The sequence below is a fragment of the Pseudophryne corroboree genome, chromosome 10 (genome assembly GCF_028390025.1).
Source record: "Pseudophryne corroboree isolate aPseCor3 chromosome 10, aPseCor3.hap2, whole genome shotgun sequence".
Classification (NCBI taxonomy): domain Eukaryota; kingdom Metazoa; phylum Chordata; class Amphibia; order Anura; family Myobatrachidae; genus Pseudophryne; species Pseudophryne corroboree.
In genome coordinates, this window is record NC_086453.1 from 382,302,022 (window position 1) to 382,329,176 (window position 27,155).

Below are 27,155 nucleotides of genomic sequence, written 5' to 3' on the forward strand. Positions count from 1 at the left end.
TCTCCCCTGTTCATTTAAGTCTCCACGAGTGCCAGCTTGTCTCTTTTGCCATACATTCATCTTTGTGAGCAGGGCACCGGAGCATTTACTATATATACAAGTGGAGTGCCGGACTTTTCTTTCATTATTTTATATATAGATGGAGGGAAGTGCGGCACTCGGCTCTTAATGAATATTACAAAGTCAAATATTGATATAACAACGTTTCAGTGCCTCCGCACTGTCGTCAGGTTTATTAAGAATGAAGTGTACAGAACATACCTTTATACCGTAGAGAACACCCCAGTGAAGGACGCCAGCTCCGGGAGCGGGACCACGCACCGGTCCGGCGGCCGTGTCTGATGACATCATCAGTTAAAGTCAATGTGCACACCCACCAAACAATGTTGCTATGGCAACTGTAAAGCAAAACGGAGAAGCAATGGAAGATTTAATCTCTCATACAAATGTATAGCACAACATAGTGATGGCAATCGATCTCAAAGTTATAAAGATATCGAAACACAATGGCAGTAAAAAAGATACATGAAAAGCAAACAGATGCATTATAAGAAACAAGTATGATTAATAACATCATTAAGGCCTTTAGGTGAACTAACATCAAGGCGAATAATCCACCTTGTTTCGCACTGAAGCAATTTGCGCGCCCTATCGCCACCCCTTTTTGACAAGGGTACATGATCAATCATGCGATATCGGAGGCTATTGAGGGGATGCTTATGTTCACAAAAGTGACGTGCCACAGGCTGGTCACTCTTCCCGGATTCCAAAGCATGGCGTATGGCAGAACGATGGGCAGCCATCCGTTCTTTGAATTTCCGCTCTGTCTTGCCCACATAACTTAATCCACATGGGCATAGTAGTTGATATACAACAAACGTGGAATTGCATGAGAGCAAATGATGAATTTTAATTTTTTTACCTGTGTGAGGATGACATAAATAATTACCGGGAATAAGAAACTGGCAGGTCACACAAGTACAGCGAACGCATCCTGTTTTATTGGATGCAGAAGCTGTTTTCATAAGAGGTGCGATGTCGGTTTTAACCAGAAAATCTCTCAAGTTCCTCCCTCTAGCATAACATGGCATTAGGCTGAAATTCTGTAAGGGTAATGATTTATCAGATTCGATAATTGGCCATAAATTCTTAGAGATCTGGTTGATTGTTGGAGATGCTGTATTAAATTTGTTAACCCAGGGGAATTTGAGGTTATTTTTGTTATTGGTACATTGCTTATTAAGCAAGGTGTTCCTATCAAGCATAAGTACTTTTTCTTTTGTAGCCAGTAATTCTTTACGAGAATACCCTCTAATTACAAATTTTTCAATTAGTGCATCGATCTGAGAGATGGATGCTTCCATCTGATTATTGATCCTGTGTATACGGATCATTTGTGAATATGGCAAACCTCTAGTCAAAGTTATTTTTTATATATATATATATATATATATATATATATATACACAGTCAATTTTGTTCGGCACTCACTGCTTCCCTATGCGCTGATCAACAGGCCGGGTGCCTTCCGTGTGAAATGGATAAATGAAGCATAGAGTCGGCGGCACTCACAGTCAAATAAACAGTCAAAGACCATGTGAAACTTTCTACGTTTCGATTTTAGTGCAAAATCGTCATCAGGAACATGTACATTACAAACAAGCTTACCTTATAAATGCTCTAAACACCACCAGTGCCCCACGTGCTTCCCCGCCATCTTCCGGCTAAAACTGACGTCATCAGCAGCGGCCCCGCCGTCGACCTGACAACCTGCGCCGGCTTCCCCTCAGTGCTCCCCATCACCAAGGTTACGGAGTATAAACAACATACGGCATTGCCGTTAAAACTTGTATCACAGCAAAAAGTTGTCCATACTTAAAATAGAAGGCGATTAGCAGTACAAGATCATACAATAAATATACATACATATATAAGAAACGTACTTATGAAAAACTACTAAAAGTAAGATACTCATTTAGCCCGAAAGGCTGTACTGTATTTAACTCAAAAATCCATCTGGACTCTTTTTGCAACAATGTCCTATCACGATCACCCCCTCTCTTATTATCTGGTACATGATCTATGATCTTATAACGCAGCTGCGCCAAAGTATGCCTACATTGTTTGAAATGCCTGGCAGCAGGCTGGTCAATAGTTTTACCTTCCAATGCTTGATGTATGGCACTCCTATGTTGGGCCATCCTTTCTTTGAACGTTCTAATAGATTTCCCAACATAGTAGCTGCCACAGGGACATCTAATAAAATAAATCGTGTATCTGGTGGAACATGTGACTACATGTTTGATTGGGATTCTTTTACCCGTATGCGGGTGTGCAAATGAATCCCCTACTTCCATATAGGTGCAAGTAGTGCACCCCAGACACCGATATACTCCTGTTTTTTTTTTGTTAAAAAATTACCACCTACCACCGGTTTTAGTTTTGATACATCCGTACAAACTAATCTATCCCTTAAATTCCTGCCTCTTCTATAGCAAGGCATCAGCCTCTTGTTTTTCACTGAAGATAAATGCCCATCTTGTTGTACAACAGGCCATAAGCGTTTTGCTTCCTTCATTAATTCTAGATTAGTGTCAGTATAATCACTTACCCAAACCATAAAATCCGTGGTATTAGACTTATCATCCTGTGGTATAGGAATCTTTGGAGCTGACCTAGCCTTCAACATAGCCTTATTCAGTTCCCCACTATCATATCCACGCTGTAGGAATGTTTTCCTCATTTTTTCAAGATGTCTATTCTCATCGTCAATCTCACTGCAAATCCTGCGTACTCTCAGGAATTGCGAGTAAGGCAGACCTTTATCGAGTGGAGCTGGATGAAAGCTACTAGCTTCTAACATCGTTTTGCAATCGGTTGGTTTCGAATATAATGAAGTTCTCAAATTATTGTTAACCAGAGAAACCTCTACATCGAGATAATGGATGCTGATTGCTTGAATATCATACGTAAATTTAATGTTTGGATCTAATGTATTGACCACATCCATCATCTCAATGAACTGCTCTTTTGTACCCAACCACAACATGAAAACATCATCGATGTAGCGCGTAAAGAAATGTATGTTATTGGAAAAAGACCTTCCAAAAAACATAAATCTCTCAACCTCAAACATAAATGTATTCGCAAACACTGGAGCTACGCAACTGCCCATCGCGCAGCCCAGTGTCTGCAAAAAGAAGACATCATCAAATAAGAAATAATTACTGCTTAAAGCTAAGTGCAACAATTTCAAAAAGAAAGACAAATTTGGACCTTCATACAAAGGACTATTCTCTAACAATTTCCTTACAGCTTCCACTCCCCTATCTAATGGAATATTTGTATATAAGCTGATTATATCAACTGTACACAACCAACAGGGGGAGGGAATTTGTCCCAATGCTCTTAATTTGGACAAAAAGGTGTTAGTGTCCTTCAAATAAGTATCCTGCGCCTGTACCACTGGTTGGATATAGTGATCAAGATATTGAGATACTTCATAAAACAAAGAGTCTCTGGCAGACACGATTGGTCTGCCAGGAGGATTTTTACTGTTCTTGTGCAACTTCGGTATCATATAAAAAATGGGTATTTTCGGATATTTCTTCTGCAGTGCTGTAGCAACATACTCTGTAATGTAACCCTCAGATCGAGCTTCTTCCAATAAATCAGAAAGTTCTTGCATATATTGCAGTGTAGGATCACTTTCCAACTTACAATAAACTGACGTATCCAGAAGCTGCCTAAACGCCTCATTCTTGTAATCAATCAGATCTTGTATAACCAGTGCACCCCCTTTATCTGCGGGGCGCACTACTATATCGGAGTAGGTCTCAAGATCCTTTAGAGCATCCCACTCCGCTTTGGATAAATTACTATGGTGTGTCTTGACATGATTACTATCAGGATGCCTAGCCTTGGAAATCAGTGCATTAGTATAAGCCTTAATTGAAGAATTATTAGAAATGGGGTCAAATGTACTTTTTACTCGTACTGGACAACTTTCCTTTTGTACTACCACCTCTTTCTTAGCATCAAAAAACTCCCGAAGGCGCAATTGTCTGCTAAATTTATTGATTTCAACAATAGAATCAAAGATAGAATAAGGCTTTGTTGGGACAAAATTCAATCCCTTTTGCAGCACCGTAATCTCCATCGGCTTTAATGTCCTGGAAGACAAGTTGTAAATGTTCATTTCTTCTTTGATTGAGGCACGGCTTCCTCTTTGACATTGCTTGCCCCTTCTGGTTCTTGCCCTTTTTTGGGCTTTTTGTGGGCTCTTGTACGAACTCCTAAAGGGGGACGCCCGGTACCTTTAACCTGACTTGGTCCAGCCACCTCTGCTTCACTAGTAGAAGAACCAGCTCCACTAGTAGTTTCTGTGTCCATAGGGTTTCTTCTTGGTCCTCTCCTATAGCTTTGTTGTCTCTGCCTAATCTCGGCTTAAGTAGAGTTGACCCAAGCGTACACCCTATTTTCTTCATAGTCACGGCTCACCACTTCGTATTTATCAGTCTTGAATTTTAGCAAGTCCTTTTTGTATTTTTCAACCTGCCCATTCAATTTTGTAATCCAATCACATGTATCATCAGCTACCAACACTGCCCGACAAGCTTCCTCCATCATTTTAATTTTATCTCTCACAAGTGTCAGCTCTCTATTAGCCTCCTCTATCACTAATAAAATCAGATCAAAGGAGGCCTTGTTCAATACAGCTGCCCACTTCCGACAAAACTCTGGGCTGTGTCGCCCTATAGTGGGGATATTGTGTATCATAAACCCCCTCGGAATTTTTCGGTTTCCTTTGTATGAAGGTCCAAATTTGTCTTTCTTTTTGAAATTGTTGCACTTAGCTTTAAGCAGTAATTATTTCTTATTTGATGATGTCTTCTTTTTGCAGACACTGGGCTGCGCGATGGGCAGTTGCGTAGCTCCAGTGTTTGCGAATACATTTATGTTTGAGGTTGAGAGATTTATGTTTTTTGGAAGGTCTTTTTCCAATAACATACATTTCTTTACGCGCTACATCGATGATGTTTTCATGTTGTGGTTGGGTACAAAAGAGCAGTTCATTGAGATGATGGATGTGGTCAATACATTAGATCCAAACATTAAATTTACGTATGATATTCAAGCAATCAGCATCCATTATCTCGATGTAGAGGTTTCTCTGGTTAACAATAATTTGAGAACTTCATTATATTCGAAACCAACCGATTGCAAAACGATGTTAGAAGCTAGTAGCTTTCATCCAGCTCCACTCGATAAAGGTCTGCCTTACTCGCAATTCCTGAGAGTACGCAGGATTTGCAGTGAGATTGACGATGAGAATAGACATCTTGAAAAAATGAGGAAAACATTCCTACAGCGTGGATATGATAGTGGGGAACTGAATAAGGCTATGTTGAAGGCTAGGTCAGCTCCAAAGATTCCTATACCACAGGATGATAAGTCTAATACCACGGATTTTATGGTTTGGGTAAGTGATTATACTGACACTAATCTAGAATTAATGAAGGAAGCAAAACGCTTATGGCCTGTTGTACAACAAGATGGGCATTTATCTTCAGTGAAAAACAAGAGGCTGATGCCTTGTGTCAAAGTCAGAAAAACATCACGATGCACACTGCCATATTTGCACCTCATACAGGTCTGCGCTGCGCATGCGTGCGCTCTCCCGTGCGTGCGCATACTCGCTGTTGCGGGCACCCGCGGGCGCGCGGTATGTGCATTTACGGTAGAGTTCATGTGTTCGTAGCGTGCGACTCAATCGTTACATATTTTCACCATATAATGTATTTTGTAGATCATGGTCCCTTTGATAGAATCTGAAAGTTTGGTTAATGTAGAATGTTCATGAACAGAGAAATCCCCCTTTGTTTGATACGAAGGGTCAGACAGGAGTAATACAGTGGTGTTTAGTATCCATCGGAAGAGTATTTAATTAGCAATATTCCGGTGTTGGTTTGAAGCGGATTAATCGCTCGTGCGAATAGTTATGGACATAAGAAGTTTATGTCCATTTACTGTATTTGCACTTACTTATCCATGCGGCGGGAAACCCAGTTTCCCTCCCACCTGTGCTGTTGGAAATAGTCACAGCCCACCTGTATGAATCAACCTATGACCTTTTGTTATAATGCGAGGAGGAATTCCTGTGTCCAATGAACAATGAGATTGTAGGGACCATTGAATTGTATTGTGTGTGGGGCATAAATAGACAAGCCGATCACATCCAGCTCTCACTCTTCAACGGTTATCATTGCTGAAAATCGGGAGCTGGATGTCCAGAGGCGCATGCGATCGTTTCCTTTGTGCGTAAGTTTTCTCCGCAATCATATTGTCTTTCTTGTTGTTATGGGCCATATCTCTCTCTCTCTTCTCCTCTTTCTCTCGTATTCTCTTAAACGTAATAGTATTATATCGTATTTCATGTGTAGTTATCTGGTTAGGTAGTCTATGTTATATTGTAGTGTATGACTTGTATTGTATTAATTCTTTTGCAAGTATAACATTCATAATATATATATTAGGCGTTGGACCCTAAGCACGGTATCTGTGTATTTCTTATAGTGTTAAGTATTCTCAGAGCGTCGGTGACGCTCAAACAGCTTTTAAGTTAATAAGGTTACACTGTGTTGCATCTACACCCTATCTCTACACTAAGGTTTTACAGCATATTACATTGTTTATGGTTTAGATATAAAGGTTTAACATTGTGAGCGTCTGCGCCGCTCGTGATCTCCTCGTGGTCTCGAGCATCCGCTACGCTGTTAGCGTAGCATTACGGTAGTCGCTCACCTATAAGTGTGCCCGATACCAACAGCGTATTCTCGTGAGCGTCTGTATCGCTCGAGCAGCCCGCTCCCGATACAGCGTCCGTTACGCTATAGTGAACCATTACGTTAGTCGGCAGCCAATAGCGTGCCTGCCTGTGATCTCTTGGCCGTGAGCGAACGTGACGCTTGAGCGTCTCGACCACGGCTAAGCGATTGTTAACGCAACGAGCGTACCCTTACGGTACTCCATACGTAAATAGCGTACAGTGTTCTTAGACCTCATAAAGGGTTTTATATAAGATAAATATTTAGCTTTATCAATTGGCGGCTCGTCCTGTCCTTCACATATCTCTGCTAGGTAATTTCAGCAGACATTATCCATCAGCAAAGGGCGGGAGATCATATTCTTCGCAGTGCTGACGGGATAAGCGTCTGCTTCGCTTAGTAAAGGGTGCTGAAGGAATCCGGAACCGGAGGTAAGAACAACACGCTAGTGTCTTTTAAAACTGTTTATTTCTGTCTTGCGTACACACGCACATATCTGCACTTCTTTTTCATTCGTGTATTTTCATATATCACTCTCCTGTTTGCCATTTTATAATTGATAAAACGTGCTAAGAGAGATTTGTCGCTATTTCATAGTTAAAGTGTAAAAGTAATGCGTTAAGGGATAAAGTGTAAAGCACACACAGCTCTACCTAAAGGTAAAAGGAGAGATTGGTGTGTTGCGCGGTAGACGATCGAGGATCATCTACATTGATAAACGTGTTAGTTGTGTTACGGTGGACATTGGTTTTGTGTACACGTGTCTCTAACAAAGGACTGAGACTCGCGTACGCAAAGGCCGACGCACGCAGCGTAAATTACGCAACGGAGCGTCTGGGTACGCCCACGTAACTCAAGTCACACGATAGTGTTGATTTTTAAATAGCGCAACAGGCGCGATAAGTAGCGCAACAGGCGATAAGTAGCGCAACAGGCGATAAGTGACGCAACAAGCGATAAATAGCGCATCAGGCGATAAGTAGTGCAAATCTATTTTAAATCCGAAATTTAAATTAACAGATCCTTCTCCAAATTTACAACACATCTGGTCTAAAGAAAAATTTCTGCGCAGAAATAGAAATAGAAACAAAAGTTTGTATGTGATGAGTGAGTGTTTTTAAGTTTTACAATTTTGGGGATTGAACCACAGAAGTCATCGAGTTCTCGTGAAGGTACATACGTGTAAGTGACATACATGGTGGCTAGGGAGGCATCTCTGGTTAAACATATATAATTTGAGCATTAGAGTGTAGCAGACCAGGAGGTCATACTGTAACAGACCAGGAGGTCAGACCAGGAGGTCGAACAGACCAGGAGGTCCAGGTACAGCAGACAAGGAAGTCCGCTATAGAGACAAGGCACAACACCAAAGAAGGGTTGGTGCGACACCCATATAGGAAAATAAAGCTCAGGCTGAAGGAATTCGCAGCTGCTGAATGTCGATTCCACTGGTCGCTCCGTACATAAGATTAGTTGCTTATGTACTGAACGATTGTACCGCACGTAATTGTGTGCATTAGTTAGTAACCTGACCAGTACCATTTGTGTACAAACCCGGTCATAAACGCTATTTGTACATTCTAACGTGATTTGTGTAATTTTTTATTTTAACCAAAAAGGGAAATTCTCTGGTCACTCAGGAATTATCCGACAACCCCACCTTTACTGGAAAGGGTTAATGCTCTTCGGATCACACCCACATGTTCCAGTAAACTCAGGTTAATAGGGGCCCTGGGTCGAGTACGCCAGCACTATATCAGTGTGTGGGCATATTGGTCGGCGTGGGCGAGTGAGTGAGGTGCTCGGTAAACTTCACCGTCAACCTATCTTTGAATATTTTGGTTTTTTAAGGGTTAGCAACACCTGCAAATTATGGGGGCCAGTTGTTCAAGAAGGGGGCGATCAACCTCGGTTCGGGTTGATTCTGTAAACCGACCAGTCGGGTCGGCAAGGTACGTAATGTGTGAAAAATACGGAAGGCACACAGAAATTTTATGTGATGAATGGGAGAAAATGACTGTACATGACGGGGAGAAATTCCCAAGAGTAGGTAGCTTCAGCCCAGAAGTGTTAATGAATTTAAGGAGAAGGATATGTCTCATTAAATCAGCAAAGAGACAAATCCAACATTATGATTATTTGCAGCTATGGCAACAGGAGGGTGAAATACAGAGAGGATTGGCTCAGGCGGCGGGATCTGGCCCTATCAGAAAACTGATAGCCACGGCCCCGCCGCCACCATACATATCAGGAGAGAAATTGGTTGCGGAGAATGACGCATCAGGGGGTAACAAACAGGCACTTAGCAACTGTATAAATGTTAAGGATAATGTTAATAAGTTAACCCATGCAAGTATTAACCCGTGCAAGTTGTACCCTGTTTTGAACTTTCCCCAGGAGTGTGATCAGGAAGACGAATCGGCAACAATATCGGCGCTCTCTCTAGCAGCCACCATATCAGAAACAGTAGGCACGGCCCAACCCATAAGATTAGTAACAAAGCCCCCTAGCGGAGGGACAGGTGAGGTCGTATCAACGGGTAAGTACGGCACCATACACTATGCTGAAACTATTTCACCACAGGCTGTAGAATCTACACAGAATGATGTTGTTAGAATTAATCCTGTTAAGGTAATAGTAGTGCCAAATGGGAAAACGGACACTTCAGGAGTCACTCCTGTTAGGAACATTGCCATGTACAGCCCGTTTTCCCGAATGGAATTAAGGACCATAGTGTCTGAATTCCCTGACCCCAGAAAAGACTTAGTTGCTAGCCAAAAATACATCAGAGACCTAGGAAACACTTTAGAGCCCAATAACAAAGATTGGCAGGTATTGCTGAGGGCATGTTTACCCTCCAATGTCGACGCAGCTCAATTTTTAGCTGACTGTGGACTGGATCAGGATGTACCTCTTACAGATGTGTACAACAAAGATAACGTAAAAAGAATAAATTCACAGTTAAAGGAGTATTTCCCAGCTGTAGCCAAATGGAATAGAATTTTTTCCATTAAACAAAAAGAGTCAGAAACAGCTGCTGATTATTTTCACCGGGCATTATTAGAAATGGCAAAGTACACTGGCATAGAGGACATTAGGACCAATGCAAATCATCAAGAAGTAGCAGTATCTGTGCTAATGGATGGTTTAAAAGAGGCATTAAAGACCAGGGTACAGACCACACAACCATGTTGGCGAGGTCTGTCGGTGGCTACTTTGAGAGAGGCTGCTATTGATCACGACCGGAATATCACCAGACACAGGGAGTCGCAAGGTGATAAGTTAATGTCAGTAAGTATACAGGCCCTGACCACAAAACAGCCTGTGTTTATATCACCAAACCCTGTGGGTAAGTCAAAGGTGGTAACATGTTATTTTTGTCATAAACAGGGACACATAGCACGAGACTGTAGAGCGAAAAATTCGCAAAGATCATACCAACCCCCTAGACAACGACACGACACACGACATTGGGAGCAAGGTCCGCAGAGACGGAGTTATGAGCCACATACAGGGGAAACAAAAAGATACCCCCCGAACAGAGACTGGCAAGCCACTGGTAGTTCCCATTTCACCCCATCACAAGTAGTTGCTGCCAGCGGGATTCAGGGAGGTCACCATACCCAATAGGGGTGTGGCCATACCTGTAATCTGCAGCCAGTAAAATTGATTGCAAGTCTTGGGAGTGAACCAGAAATTGCAATCAATGTAGCTGGTAAATCATTAAACTTTCTTGTAGACACAGGGGCGGCCAAATCAGTGATAAATTCGACAGTGGGCATGAGAACCACTGGTAAGACAATTCCAGCCATAGGAGTAACAGGAGTAGTCCAGCACTACCCTGTTAGCAAACCAGCCGAGATTACAGTAGGGCCGTTACATACCAAGCATTCCTTTTTGCTGGCTGCATCGGCACCGACTAATCTCCTGGGAAGAGACTTATTGTGCAAAATGGGGTGCGTCATTTATTGTACTCCTGAAGGTGTATTCTTGGACATACCTGAGAATCACGCTCAGGAAGTGCAAGACATGTTAGACTCCCCGTCAAAATTAATGTCACATACCATTATGACAAATAGGACTCCATCCCAAGTAGAGGAAATGACATCCCAGATACCAGAGTCACTTTGGACTAAAGATGGACAGGACACTGGATTAATGGCAAACGTAGCTCCGGTAGTTGTACAAGTAAAAGATGGTAGGATAGCTCCAAAAATCCCACAGTACCCTCTGAAGCCAGAGGTGGAGTTAGGAGTGTATCCCGTAATAGAGCGCTTGCTACAACAGGGCATTCTGGTAAGAACGTCCAGCACTGCCAATAGTCCCATCTTCCCTGTGAAAAAGAGTGGGGGGAGGGGTTACCGGCTAGTGCAGGATCTAAGGGGGATTAACAAAATAGTTGAGAGTCAGTTCCCCGTAGTGCCAAATCCAGCTGTCATCCTTATGCAAATCCCTCCCACTGCGAAATTTTTCACTGTTATTGACCTCTGCTCCGCTTTCTTTTCGGTACCTCTGCACCCTGACAGCCAATATTTGTTTGCATTCACATACAGAGGAGTCCAATACACATGGACTCGATTACCACAAGGTTTCATAGACAGTCCAAGTATCTTTTCCCAGGCTTTGCATGATTGTTTACAGTCTTTCCAACCAGAGAGTGGATCAGTATTAATACAGTACGTGGATGATCTACTACTGTGTTCTGATTCATTGGAAGCATCCCTGAAGGATACGAAACAGCTCCTGTTTCATCTTTCAGACACAGGAAACAAGGTTTCCAAAGACAAGTTGCAATTATGCCAAACTAAGGTAAAATATTTGGGACACTGTCTAACACAAGGACTGAGACACCTGACCGCTGATAGAATTCAAGCAATTAGAGACATGACTCTGCCACAAACCCAGCAACAGATCAGAACATTTTTAGGAATGTGTGGGTATTGCCGTAACTGGATCCCAGGGTTTTCCATTCTAGCGTTACCTTTGCAGGAGATGGTTTCCTCAAACAAACCTGATCGGATTTCGCATACAGACGAGTCCGAGATGGCATTTGAGAGACTTAAACAGTGCCTAACGCAGGCACCAGCTTTAGGTATGCCAGACTATGGGAAACCCTTTGAGCTGTACGGAACAGAAAGTGCTGGTTGCGCGGCAGGCGTCTTAACCCAAAAGCACGGTGATGCCAGCAGGCCAGTAGCATACTACAGCGCTCAGCTAGACACGGTAGCGCGATCCCTCCCCACATGCTTGCGAAGCGTTGCTGCGATAGCATTGCTAGTAACGAAAAGCGAAGATGTAGTGCTAGGTCACAACCTCACAATTCATACACCACATGCAGTGTCAGCCTTGCTAAAATCTGCCCAAACCAGGCACGTCTCATCAGCGCGGTTTACAAGATGGGAATTGGCACTAATGGCCCCCGTAAACATCACCATAAGGAGATGCAGTGCATTAAATCCTGCAACATATCTCCCAGGTGTGCCTGGACAGGCACAAAGGGTGGAGGATGAGAGTGGTGGGGAAGGAGAATTTAACACAAAGGAAGACACACATGATTGTATGGAATATTTGACCCAAAATTTTACCGCAAGGCCTGACATCAGTGACAACCCACTGGAAGATGTAGATCTAACTTTCTACACGGATGGTAGTTGTCACAGACAGTCAGACTCGGGAGACTTGTGTACTGGATACGCAGTCGTAGATGACCAAGGCACCATAGAAGCGGAACCGCTAGGCCCACCTCACTCAGCCCAGGTTGCTGAACTGGTCGCCCTAACCAGAGCATGTGAATTGGCTAAGGGCAAATCAGCCAATATCTACACCGACTCTAGATACGCATTCGGGGTAGTCCATGATTTCGGAGCCCTATGGCGCCTCAGAAATTTCATGACGGCAGCTGGTACACCGATAGCGCATGCAGCTCACATCAAAAGGCTTCTAACAGCGATACAGGAACCCGACAGAGTGGCTGTTATCAAGTGTAAAGCACACACATATAGCCAGGACCCAGTATCACTTGGTAACAGCCGAGCAGATGAAGCAGCTAAGTTAGCAGCTGGTACCCCCAGACAGACAGACACCACGCAACTGATGGTATTTAATACCATCAACACACAGAAGTTGTGTGAAATGCAAAATTTGTGTTCCACACAGGAAAAGGCAGTCTGGAAGGCAAAGGGACATGGCCAGGAGTCCTCAGGACTCTGGACGGATGGACAAGGTAAACCGGTGGCCCCCAGAGCATATCTTCCATGTTTAGCTGAGGCAGCACACGGGCTGACTCATCTGGGCAAGGAGGGAATGTGCAAGTTGGTAAGAGCATATTGGTGCGCCCCAGGATTTTCATCTCATGCAAGTAAGAGAGCAATGTCATGCCTTACCTGTTTGAGAAAGAACATCGGAAAGGCAATACCAACAGAACCATCTCATATCCCACCTGCAGGCGGCCCTTTCCAAGTAATACAGATTGACTTCATTCAATTACCCCCTTGTCGAAATTTGAAATATGTACTTGTTTGTATAGATGTTTTTTCAAATTGGGTCGAAGCATTTCCTGCGGCCACAAATACCGCTATGTTTACTGCTAAGAAAATTGTGCAGGAATTTGTATGTAGATATGGTATCCCTAGAATAATTGAAAGTGATAGGGGTACCCATTTTACAGGTGATGTCTTTCAAGGAATGTGTAAGTTGATGGGAATTGATAGCAAGCTGCACACTCCATACCGTCCACAGGCGAGTGCGAAGGTGGAAAGAGTGAACAGCACCATTAAAAATAAACTGAGCAAAGTTATGGCAGAGACAGGATTGACATGGCCAGAAGCTCTACCCATTGTACTATACAGCATCAGAACCACTCCCAGGTCCCCTCTTAATCTGTCTCCCTTTGAAATCTTGTTTGGTCGACAACCGCATGTTATGATTAACCCTCAGGATGATTTGAAGTGTAACAATGAAGTGACTGTAAAGTACTTGATTAACATGAGTAAACAGCTAAGGAATCAAAATGATAATTTGAAGTTAGTGATTCCTGATTTACCAGATAGTAATTGTCATGACATTGAACCTGCGGATTATGTAATGATACGGAATTTTCTACGCTCAGGTTGCCTTATTGACAGATGGGAAGGACCATACCAAGTCTTATTGACTAGCACTACAGCATTGAAAGTTGCCGAGAGAGAGACTTGGGTTCATTCGTCCCATTGTAAGAAGGTTGCTGATCCAGAGAGGTCCCGTGATAAGGAACAGACGGTAGAGGACGTTGTATCACTGGAGTGTCTGTTCCAGGAGGACTGAGGCGGCACCTGAGCATTGAAAATCACAAGATCAAAAGCAGTTGTCGATCCCCCGTTTCCCTTTTATTGTTTTTCTCCACTTCCCATCCCCTCTCCCTCAAATTATTTTTCCCCCTTCTCATTCTTCTTCGTTTCCTCCTAAGATGGACTTGCCTCAAGAGACTGTGATCCGGATTTTCCTGTTGACCAGAGCAGTCTGTTCCGGCGAGAGTACCATGGAGTTCGAGAGAGGTTCTGGAATGGGTTCTGATGACAGAGATGGAGGCGTAGTTTCCCAAGAACAACATAATCAACAAGCAAAGGCGAGTATCAGAAAACGATCCGATAGCATTGACCATAGAAGGAATTGTGAAGGATTGTTAGCTGAAGAAAACTGTATCTGTAGGCTCTGTGACAACGTAGTTGAGGATGGGTGCATCAAGAAGTGCCAATCCAGTTTTAATATCCACATGGACCGGCATCCCTTGAGTGACTATCACTCTTTAGTGGGTAGTGTGCTAAATCAAACAGATTGTTGGGTATGCTCTCAAGTACCTCAAGGTCATAGCAAATCAGGACTAGTACCATTTCCTTTAACGATAGGGGAGGTACTTGAGCTAAGTGGTGGGAGGCCGGTGGACAGGAGGTTTAATATCTCCAGTCCTCCTAGTTTGAAGCTCCACCAATATCATGTGGATAGATCCCTCATATGTTTTAACATTTCCAATCCCCGAAAGCCGGGACATTGGGAAGTGTCATGGAGTAACCAAACCATGACCTTTTCATATAGAGCAGATAGAATGCCGACAGATACAGAGCTTATACGCCACATAGCCAGTAGAGGAAAATCTTTCCAATATAGGTATACCCTAGGAAATAGGATTACGAGAGTTGGAGAGGTATCACCAGGATACTGTGCACATATCGTACAATCTGATACGTGTACTAGACAGATGGGAGAATTAGGGTTAGGAGATTTCACATGGAAGATGTGTAATATGGTTATGTCCTACTCCGTCCCATATGTTCTCCCCGATGATGCATATTTCATATGCGGGAGGAAGGCGTATAAGTGGCTTGCCCCAAACTCTGAAGGATTGTGTTATATTGGAAAAGTACTGCCTGAAGTAATGACTGTATCACATGCCAAAATGAAAGATATACACCGTGTTGCCCAAGCTCCTTATACTCATACCCATTACGAGCACGTAGTTAAACGGCACCTGATAGAAAGAACAGAGCATCCGGCCTCTGACATGATTCATGAATCCACCGGGATTCAGTTTCTAATCGCGTTAGACATCGCTCGCACCGCCAGAGGAGTGTTGAATTATAAATATATATCTGCGCTCGCAAATTTGTTAGACAATATCACAGAAATGTATGATGACACGTTTAGGTATACTGGAAGAGAGCTTCAAGCTTATAAAACAGAACTAGTTCAGCATAGAATGATTCTCAATTATCTCACGGCAGTAACAGGTGGATATTGTGTCACACTGGCAACGCAGTACGGCGTGAAATGTTGCACATATATTACAAATAGTACCGAGGACCCAGTCGAGGTCATAGACCAAAAGATGGACGATATTCTCCAATTGAAGTGGGAATTTCGCAGGAGACACAATCTCACCCTTGCTGCTGTGAGTAATGAGCTGACTGGTTGGGTGTCATGGTTGAACCCGCGAAATTGGTTCTCCGGTTTAGGAGAATGGGCTCAAGGAGTCATAATGGATGTAGGGAAGTTTCTCCTATGTATCTTAGGTGTTATCATAACGATTGGCTTGATATTCAGATGCGGTCAGGCTTTAACGAAGTGCAAACGAAGTACCAGGGTGATGAGTTTAAGGAGTGAGGAAATTGTAATTCCAATGGATTTGATTTATGACCCAAATGTAGAAACAATGATGTGATGAAAATGCGATTTCTACGGTCCGTTTCTTTCACCTGTTTTTCCGTTCTCCTCCAAGGTAAAAAGACCCACTTGGACGAGGAATTTGATGAGCCGATATACAGACAACAGATGGATTAAAGAAGAAGTTTTGACAACCTTATACACAGATTTTTGATGAACTATGCCATAGATCCCCAGTTTCCCTAGAAATTTTAAAATTACGCTAGCCCAACACTTTTGTAAATCTATGGACATTGACAAAGCTTTTGCTCGCACCTTATGGGCAAAAGCACAAAGAAGACTGCATTCAACAGACACCGAACAAGACTTCAACCGACAAATGTTCATTTACCTGACATAGAATACCACTGCATTTACCGTAATTATGTCTTTTCTTCATCTCTACAACCTTCAGGTAATTACACACATAGTATAGGGAATACAGGCACAGATATCAGCAATCACATATTCCCCCATTCATGTATCATCAACTAAAATGTGCTCCCCATTTTGTTACAACCAAAATCCGAAAAGAGCTCGGTAAAGTTTGACAGCCCATCCACAGACCCGTACCGCGGGATAAGAAGGAATTCAAATGTATACTTCGCAATGCCTCGAAGCTTGATTTAAAACACGTACGGCACGATGATACATGACCCCCAAGCACGGATTCATACACACATGCTTCTGCTATCACACTAGGTCATACCCTTTTCCTACCTTCTCCTCTCCTCCCCTACCCAACCATGTAAATGTATTAACCCCTGACATATATTTTTCTCTTTTTGAAATGTTTTAGGAAGTGGCAGTTATTGATGACTGCCAAAGGGTGGACTGTCAAAGTCAGAAAAATATCACGATGCACACTGCCATATTTGCACCTCATACAGGTCTGCGCTGCGCATGCGTGCGCTCTCACGTGCGTGCGCATACTCGCTGTTGCGGGCACCCGCGGGCGCGCGGTATGTGCATTTACGGTAGAGTTCATGTGTTTGTAGCGTGCGACTCAATCGTTACATATTTTCACCATATAATGTATTTTGTAGATCATGGTCCCTTTGATAGAATCTGAAAGTTTGATTAATGTAGAATGTTCATGAACAGAGAAATCCCCCTTTGTTTGATACGAAGGGTCAGACAGGAGTAATACAGTGGTGTTTAGTATCCATCGGAAGAGTATTTAATTAGCAATATTCCGGTGTTGGTTTGAAGCGGATTAATCGCTCGTGCGAATAGTTATGGACATAAGAAGTTTATGTCCATTTACTGTATTTGCACTTACTTATCCATGCGGCGGGAAACCCAGTTTCCCTCCCACCTGTGCTGTTGGAAATAGTCACAGCCCACCTGTATGAATCAACCTATGACCTTTTGTTATAATGCGAGGAGGAATTCCTGTGTCCAATGAACAATGAGATTGTAGGGACCATTGAATTGTATTGTGTGTGGGGCATAAATAGACAAGCCGATCACATCCAGCTCTCACTCTTCAACGGTTATCATTGCTGAAAATCGGGAGCTGGATGTCCAGAGGCGCATGCGATCGTTTCCTTTGTGCGTAAGTTTTCTCCGCAATCATATTGTCTTTCTTGTTGTTATGGGCCATATATCTCTCTCTCTCTCTCTTCTCCTCTTTCTCTCGTATTCTCTTAAACGTAATAGTATTGTATCGTATTTCATGTGTAGTTATCTGGTTAGGTAGTCTATGTTATATTGTAGTGTATGACTTGTATTGTATTAATTCTTTTGCAAGTATAACATTCATAATATATATATTAGGCGTTGGACCCTAAGCACGGTATCTGTGTATTTCTTATAGTGTTAAGTATTCTCAGAGCGTCGGTGACGCTCAAACAGCTTTTAAGTTAATAAGGTTACACTGTGTTGCATCTACACCCTATCCCTACACTAAGGTTTTACAGCATATTACATTGTTTATGGTTTAGATATAAAGGTTTAACATTGTGAGCGTCTGCGCCGCTCGTGATCTCCTCGTGGTCTCGAGCATCTGCTACGCTGTTAGCGTAGCATTACGGTAGTCGCTCACCTATAAGTGTGCCCGATACCAACAGCGTATTCTCGTGAGCGTCTGTATCGCTCGAGCAGCCCGCTCCCGATACAGCGTCCGTTACGCTATAGTGAACCATTACGTTAGTCGGCAGCCAATAGCGTGCCTGCCTGTGATCTCTTGGCCGTGAGCGAACGTGACGCTTGAGCGTCTCGACCACGGCTAAGCGATTGTTAACGCAACGAGCGTACCCTTACGGTACTCCATACGTAAATAGCGTACAGTGTTCTTAGACCTCATAAAGGGTTTTATATAAGATAAATATTTAGCTTTATCACTTGCTATAGAAGAGGCAGGAATTTAAGGGATAGATTAGTTTGTACGGATATATCAAAACTAAAACCGGTGGTAGGTGGTAATTTTTTAACAAAAAAAACAGGAGTATATCGGTGTCTGGGGTGCACTACTTGCACCTATATGGAAGTAGGGGATTCATTTGCACACCCGCATACGGGTAAAAGAATCCCAATCAAACATGTAGTCACATGTTCCACCAGATACACAATTTATTTTATTAGATGTCCCTGTGGCAGCTACTATGTTGGGAAATCTATTAGAACGTTCAAAGAAAGGATGGCCCAACATAGGAGTGCCATACATCAAGCATTGGAAGGTAAAACTATTGACCAGCCAGTTGCCAGACATTTCAAACAATGTAGGCATACTTTGGCACAGCTGCGTTATAAGATCATAGATCATGTACCAGACAATAAGAGAGGGGGTGATCGTGATAGGATATTGTTGCAAAAAGAGTCCAGATGGATTTTTGAGTTAAATACAGTACAGCCTTTCGGGCTAAATGAGTATCTTACTTTTAGTAGTTTTTCATAAGTACGTTTCTTATATATGCATGTATATTTATTATATGATCTTGTACTGCTAATCGCCTTCTATTTTAAGTATGGACAACTTTTTGCTGTGATACAAGTTTTAACGGCAACGCCGTATGTTGTTTATACTCCGTAACCTTGGTGATGGGGAGCACTGAGGGGAAGCCGGCGCAGGTTGTCAGGGTGACGGCAGGGCCGCTGCTGATGATGTCAGTTTTAGCCGGAAGATGGTGGGGAAGCACGTGGGGCACTGGTGGTGTTTAGAGCATTTATAAGGTAAGCTTGTTTGTAATGTCAAAGTCGAAAAATATTGCAGAACACACAGCACGTATAAACTGCACACACATGCCCACTGCGCGTGCACTTGTTCTGCAGTGCGTGCACATGTACGCACTTTGCGTATGGTCGCTCCCGCGGTCCTGCGCATCGGCGCGTGGTATGGGTATTTACGGCAGAGTTTGTGTACGTATGGAGGGCCATTAGAACACATTACATATTTAATCCAAATAGTGCACAATGTACACATAGTCTCCTGGCACCACATCAGAAAGTTATAGCTGTTTAAATGGTTGCAGATCAAAGGGATTCACCTTTACAGGATAAGAGGGGACAGACTAAGGTTATAAGGTGGTATTTGGTATCCAGCTGTAGGGTATTTTAAGGGAAACATTCCGGTGTTGGTCTGCGGAAGATCGCATGTTCCTGCGGATAGTTATGTGCAGAAGCAGAATATAGATATAAACTGTATTTACTGTATATTATGTATGCGGCGGGAATCCAGAGGAGACCACCCACAAGAGCAGTTGAGAAAGACATCGCCTACCTTTTCAAATCAACCTATGACCTCTCCTGTACTGTAAAATTGCATCCCTGTGTCCAATGGACAAAAGGTGCATCCCTGTGTCCAATGGACAAAGGGATTACAGTATCCATTGTATTGCTTTTGGAAGACTTGTATAACTAAAGCCTGCTGCAGAGCGGCCAGTCACAAGACTCACAACGTTATCTATTTGATTACGGAGGACTGGACCAAGAAGCGCACGCGAATATTCTCACGTATGTACATTGACTGTAGCCATTATTCTGTTACATATATATTGTCTGTATTGTAGTGTATAATTTGTATTGTAAACCCTCTTTCAGAAAGAATCCACTGTGGTGTCGGAACCCAGCGGTTAATCACAATTGGTGTCGTGTGCTCATTGCCCTGCTAAGGTTTAAAGTGTAATAGCATCACACTGCATTGCTGCATAAGGTTTAAAGTGTAATAGCATCTCACTGCATTGCTGCATAAGGTTTAAAGTGTAATAGCATCACACTGCATTGCTGCATAAGGTTTAAAGTGTAATAGCATCACACTGCATTGCAGCATAAGGTTTAAAGTGTAATAGCATCACACTGCATTGCTGCATAAGGTTTAAAGTGTAATAACATCTCACTACATTGCTGCATAAGGTTTAAAGTGTAATAGCATCACACTGCATTGCTGCATAAGGTTTAGAGTGTAATATCATTGCATTGCATTACTGTGAAGGTTTAAAGTGTATCGCTGGGTGTGTACGCGCTGAGAGTACTTTGTACCGTCAGCGCGGCGTGTGTACGCAAAATCCGTACACTGTACGGGACTCTGACCGCAAATAGCCTAAAAGGTGCGTAGAGTGAAATTAAGTATAGCGCCCACAGCGGCTAAAGGTTTAAAGTGTATTTAAGGTGTGTTTAAGGTATAGCTTTTATTCCTGTAAAGATAATCGACATTATCAATTGGGGGCATCGTCCGATTTTCCACATTTTTACTGCTTAACAGGTCACAAGCAGACATAATTGGGCAGTACGGATGGTGTAGTGGTTAGCATTACTTCCTCACAGCACTTAGGTCATGGGTTTAATTCCCACCATGGCCCTATCTGTGTGGAGTTTGTATATTCTCCCCGTACTTGCGTGGGTTTCCTCCGGGTACTCCGGTTTCCTCCCACAATCCAAAAATATACTGGTAGGGTAATTGGCTCCCAACAAAATTAACCCTAGCGTGAATGTGTCTGTGTGTACATGTGGTAGGGAATATAGATTGGTATCCGTTCACATGGTCGACCATGTTATGTCGACAGTCATTAGGTCGACCACTATTGGTCGACATTGACATGGTCGACACGGACACATGGTCGGCATGTGAAAATGGTCGACAAATGAAAGGTCAACACATGAAAAGGTCGACATGAGTTTTTTTACTTTTTTTTAGAGATGAGCGCCTGAAATTTTTCGGGTTTTGTGTTTTGGTTTTGGGTTCGGTTCCGCGGCCGTGTTTTGGGTTCGACCGCGTTTTGGCAAAACCTCACCGAATTTTTTTTGTCGGATTCGGGTGTGTTTTGGATTCGGGTGTTTTTTTCCAAAAACACTAAAAAACAGCTTAAATCATAGAATTTGGGGGTCATTTTGATCCCAAAGTATTATTAACATCAAAAACCATAATTTACACTCATTTTCAGTCTATTCTGAATACCTCACACCTCACAATATTATTTTTAGTCCTAAAATTTGCACCGAGGTCGCTGTGTGAGTAAGATAAGCGACCCTAGTGGCTGACACAAACACCGGGCCCATCTAGGAGTGGCACTGCAGTGTCACGCAGGATGTCCCTTCCAAAAAACCCTCCCCAAACAGCACATGACGCAAAGAAAAAAAGAGGCGCAATGAGGTAGCTGTGTGAGTAAGATTAGCGACCCTAGTGGCCGACACAAACACCGGGCCCATCTAGGAGTGGCACTGCAGTGTCACGCAGGATGGCCCTTCCAAAAAACCCTCCCCAAACAGCACATGACGCAAAGAAAAAAAGAGGCGCAATGAGGTAGCTGTGTGAGTAAGATTAGCGACCCTAGTGGCCGACACAAACACCGGGCCCATCTAGGAGTGGCACTGCAGTGTCACGCAGGATGGCCCTTCCAAAAAACCCTCCCCAAACAGCACATGACGCAAAGAAAAAAAGAGGCACAATGAGGTAGCTGTGTGAGTAAGATTAGCGACCCTAGTGGCCGACACAAACACCGGGCCCATCTAGGAGTGGCACTGCAGTGTCACGCAGGATGTCCCTTCCAAAAAACCCTCCCCAAACAGCACATGACGCAAAGAAAAAAAGAGGCGCAATGAGGTAGCTGTGTGAGTAAGATTAGCGACCCTAGTGGCCGACACAAACACCGGGCCCATCTAGGAGTGGCACTGCAGTGTCACGCAGGATGGCCCTTCCAAAAAACCCTCCCCAAACAGCACATGACGCAAAGAAAAAAAGAGGCGCAATGAGGTAGCTGTGTGAGTAAGATTAGCGACCCTAGTGGCCGACACAAACACCGGGCCCATCTAGGAGTGGCACTGCAGTGTCACGCAGGATGTCCCTTCCAAAAAACCCTCCCCAAACAGCACATGACGCAAAGAAAAAAAGAGGCACAATGAGGTAGCTGACTGTGTGAGTAAGATTAGCGACCCTAGTGGCCGACACAAACACCGGGCCCATCTAGGAGTGGCACTGCAGTGTCACGCAGGATGTCCCTTCCAAAAAAACCCTCCCCAATCAGCACATGATGCAAAGAAAAAGAAAAGAAAAAAGAGGTGCAAGATGGAATTGTCCTTGGGCCCTCCCACCCACCCTTATGTTGTATAAACAAAACAGGACATGCACACTTTAACCAACCCATCATTTCAGTGACAGGGTCTGCCACACGACTGTGACTGATATGACGGGTTGGTTTGGACCCCCCCCAAAAAAGAAGCAATTAATCTCTCCTTGCACAAACTGGCTCTACAGAGGCAAGATGTCCACCTCATCTTCACCCTCCGATATATCACCGTGTACATCCCCCTCCTCACAGATTATCAATTCGTCCCCACTGGAATCCACCATCTCAGCTCCCTGTGTACTTTGTGGAGGCAATTGCTGCTGGTCAATGTCTCCGCGGAGGAATTGATTATAATTCATTTTAATGAACATCATCTTCTCCACATTTTCTGGATGTAACCTCGTACGCCGATTGCTGACAAGGTGAGCGGCGGCACTAAACACTCTTTCGGAGTACACACTTGTGGGAGGGCAACTTAGGTAGAATAAAGCCAGTTTGTGCAAGGGCCTCCAAATTGCCTCTTTTTCCTGCCAGTATAAGTACGGACTGTGTGACGTGCCTACTTGGATGCGGTCACTCATATAATCCTCCACCATTCTATCAATGTTGAGAGAATCATATGCAGTGACAGTAGACGACATGTCCGTAATCGTTGTCAGGTCCTTCAGTCCGGACCAGATGTCAGCATCAGCAGTCGCTCCAGACTGCCCTGCATCACCGCCAGCGGGTGGGCTCGGAATTCTGAGCCTTTTCCTCGCACCCCCAGTTGCGGGAGAATGTGAAGGAGGAGATGTTGACAGGTCGCGTTCCGCTTGACTTGACAATTTTGTCACCAGCAGGTCTTTCAACCCCAGCAGACCTGTGTCTGCCGGAAAGAGAGATCCAAGGTAGGCTTTAAATCTAGGATCGAGCACGGTGGCCAAAATGTAGTGCTCTGATTTCAACAGATTGACCACCCGTGAATCCTTGTTAAGCGAATTAAGGGCTGCATCCACAAGTCCCACATGCCTAGCGGAATCGCTCCCTTTTAGCTCCTTCTTCAATGCCTCCAGCTTCTTCTGCAAAAGCCTGATGAGGGGAATGACCTGACTCAGGCTGGCAGTGTCTGAACTGACTTCACGTGTGGCAAGTTCAAAGGGCATCAGAACCTTGCACAACGTTGAAATCATTCTCCACTGCACTTGAGACAGGTGCATTCCATCTCCTATATCGTGCTCAATTGTATAGGCTTGAATGGCCTTTTGCTGCTCCTCCAACCTCTGAAGCATATAGAGGGTTGAATTCCACCTCGTTACCACTTCTTGCTTCAGATGATGGCAGGGCAGGTTCAGTAGTTTTTGGTGGTGCTCCAGTCTTCTGTACGTGGTGCCTGTACGCCGAAAGTGTCCCGCAATTTTTCTGGCCACCGACAGCATCTCTTGCACGCCCCTGTCGTTTTTTAAAAAATTCTGCACCACCAAATTCAAGGTATGTGCAAAACATGGGACGTGCTGGAATTTGCCCATATTTAATGCACACACAATATTGCTGGCGTTGTCCGATGCCACAAATCCACAGGAGAGTCCAATTGGGGTAAGCCATTCCGCGATGATCTTCCTCAGTTGCCGTAAGAGGTTTTCAGCTGTGTGCGTATTCTGGAAAGCGGTGATACAAAGCGTAGCCTGCCTAGGAAAGAGTTGGCGTTTGCGAGATGCTGCTACTGGTGCCGCCGCTGCTGTTCTTGCGGCGGGAGTCCATACATCTACCCAGTGGGCTGTCACAGTCATATAGTCCTGACCCTGCCCTGCTCCACTTGTCCACATGTCCGTGGTTAAGTGGACATTGGGTACAACTGCATTTTTTAGGAGACTGGTGAGTCTTTTTCTGACGTCCGTGTACATTCTCGGTATCGCCTGCCTAGAGAAGTGGAACCTAGATGGTATTTGGTAACGGGGGCACACTGCCTCAATAAATTGTCTAGTTCCCTGTGAACTAACGGCGGATACCGGACGCACGTCTAACACCAACATAGTTGTCAAGGACTCAGTTATCCGCTTTGCAGTAGGATGACTGCTGTGATATTTCATCTTCCTCGCAAAGGACTGTTGAACAGTCAATTGCTTACTGGAAGTAGTACAAGTGGGCTTACGACTTCCCCTCTGGGATGACCATCGACTCCCAGCGGCAACAACAGCAGCGCCAGCAGCAGTAGGCGTTACACGCAAGGATGCATCGGAGGAATCCCAGGCAGGAGAGGACTCGTCAGACTTGCCAGTGACATGGCCTGCAGGACTATTGGCATTCCTGGGGAAGGAGGAAATTGACACTGAGGGAGTTGGTGGGGTGGTTTGCGTGAGCTTGGTTACAAGAGGAAGGGATTTACTGGTCAGTGGACTGCTTCCGCTGTCACCCAAAGTTTTTGAACTTGTCACTGACTTATTATGAATGCGCTGCAGGTGACGTATAAGGGAGGATGTTCCGAGGTGGTTAACGTCCTTACCCCTACTTATTACAGCTTGACAAAGGGAACACACGGCTTGACACCTGTTGTCCGCATTTCTGGTGAAATACCTCCACACCGAAGAGCTGATTTTTTTGGTATTTTCACCTGGCATGTCAACGGCCATATTCCTCCCACGGACAACAGGTGTCTCCCCGGGTGCCTGACTTAAACAAACCACCTCACCATCAGAATCCTCCTGGTCAATTTCCTCCCCAGCGCCAGCAACACCCATATCCTCCTCATCCTGGTGTACTTCAACACTGACATCTTCAATCTGACTATCAGGAACTGGACTGCGGGTGCTCCTTCCAGCACTTGCAGGGGGCGTGCAAATGGTGGAAGGCGCATGCTCTTCACGTCCAGTGTTGGGAAGGTCAGGCATCGCAACCGACACAATTGGACTCTCCTTGTGGATTTGGGATTTCAAAGAACGCACAGTTCTTTGCGGTGCTTTTGCCAGCTTGAGTCTTTTCAGTTTTCTAGCGAGAGGATGAGTGCTTCCATCCTCATGTGAAGCTGAACCACTAGCCATGAACATAGGCCAGGGCCTCAGCCGTTCCTTGCCACTCCGTGTGGTAAATGGCATATTGGCAAGTTTACGCTTCTCCTCCGACAATTTTATTTTAGGTTTTGGAGTCCTTTTTTTACTGATATTTGGTGTTTTGGTTTTGACATGCTCTGTACTATGCCATTGGGCATCGGCCTTGGCAGACGACGTTGCTGGCATTTCATCGTCTCGGCCATGACTAGTGGCAGCAGCTTCAGCACGAGGTGGAAGTGGATCTTGATCTTTCCCTAATTTTGGAACCTCAACATTTTTGTTCTCCATATTTTAATAGGCACAACTAAAAGGCACCTCAGGTAAACAATGGAGATGGATGGATTGGATACTAGTATACAATTATGGACGGGCTGCCGAGTGCCGACACAGAGGTAGCCACAGCCGTGAACTACCGCACTGTACTGTGTCTGCTGCTAATATATAGACTGGTTGATAAAGAGATAGTATACTCGTAACTAGTATGTATGTATAAAGAAAGAAAAAAAAACCACGGTTAGGTGGTATATACAATTATGGACGGGCTGCCGAGTGCCGACACAGAGGTAGCCACAGCCGTGAACTACCGCACTGTACTGTGTCTGCTGCTAATATATAGACTGGTTGATAAAGAGATAGTATACTCGTAACTAGTATGTATGTATAAAGAAAGAAAAAAAAACCACGGTTAGGTGGTATATACAATTATGGACGGGCTGCCGAGTGCCGACACAGAGGTAGCCACAGCCGTGAACTACCGCACTGTACTGTGTCTGCTGCTAATATATAGACTGGTTGATAAAGAGATAGTATACTCGTAACTAGTATGTATGTATAAAGAAAGAAAAAAAAACCACGGTTAGGTGGTATATACAATTATGGACGGGCTGCCGAGTGCCGACACAGAGGTAGCCACAGCCGTGAACTACCGCACTGTACTGTGTCTGCTGCTAATATATAGACTGGTTGATAAAGAGATAGTATACTCGTAACTAGTATGTATGTATAAAGAAAGAAAAAAAAACCACGGTTAGGTGGTATATACAATTATGGACGGGCTGCCGAGTGCAGACACAGAGGTAGCCACAGCCGTGAACTACCGCACTGTACTGTGTCTGCTGCTAATATATAGACTGGTTGATAAAGAGATAGTATACTCGTAACTAGTATGTATGTATAAAGAAAGAAAAAAAAACCACGGTTAGGTGGTATATACAATTATGGACGGGCTGCCGAGTGCCGACACAGAGGTAGCCACAGCCGTGAACTACCGCACTGTACTGTGTCTGCTGCTAATATATAGACTGGTTGATAAAGAGATAGTATACTCGTAACTAGTATGTATGTATAAAGAAAGAAAAAAAAACCACGGTTAGGTGGTATATACAATTATGGACGGGCTGCCGAGTGCCGACACAGAGGTAGCCACAGCCGTGAACTACCGCACTGTACTGTGTCTGCTGCTAATATATAGACTGGTTGATAAAGAGATAGTATACTCGTAACTAGTATGTATGTATAAAGAAAGAAAAAAAAAACACGGTTAGGTGGTATATACAATTATGGACGGGCTGCCGAGTGCCGACACAGAGGTAGCCACAGCCGTGAACTACCGCACTGTACTGTGTCTG

At 44.0% G+C, this 27,155-nt stretch overlaps 1 long non-coding RNA gene across 1 annotated transcript in view; it reads right to left on the bottom strand.

Annotated features, from left to right (window-relative positions):
- Positions 1-256: 256 nt before the first annotated feature.
- The window catches only part of LOC134965700 (uncharacterized), a 137,848-nt gene continuing 110,949 nt past the window's right edge, over positions 257-27,155 (bottom strand). Inside the window, exon 3 of the long non-coding RNA XR_010188501.1 lies at positions 257-398. This is a non-coding gene — a long non-coding RNA (uncharacterized LOC134965700). The remainder of the gene's footprint in view (positions 399-27,155) is intronic.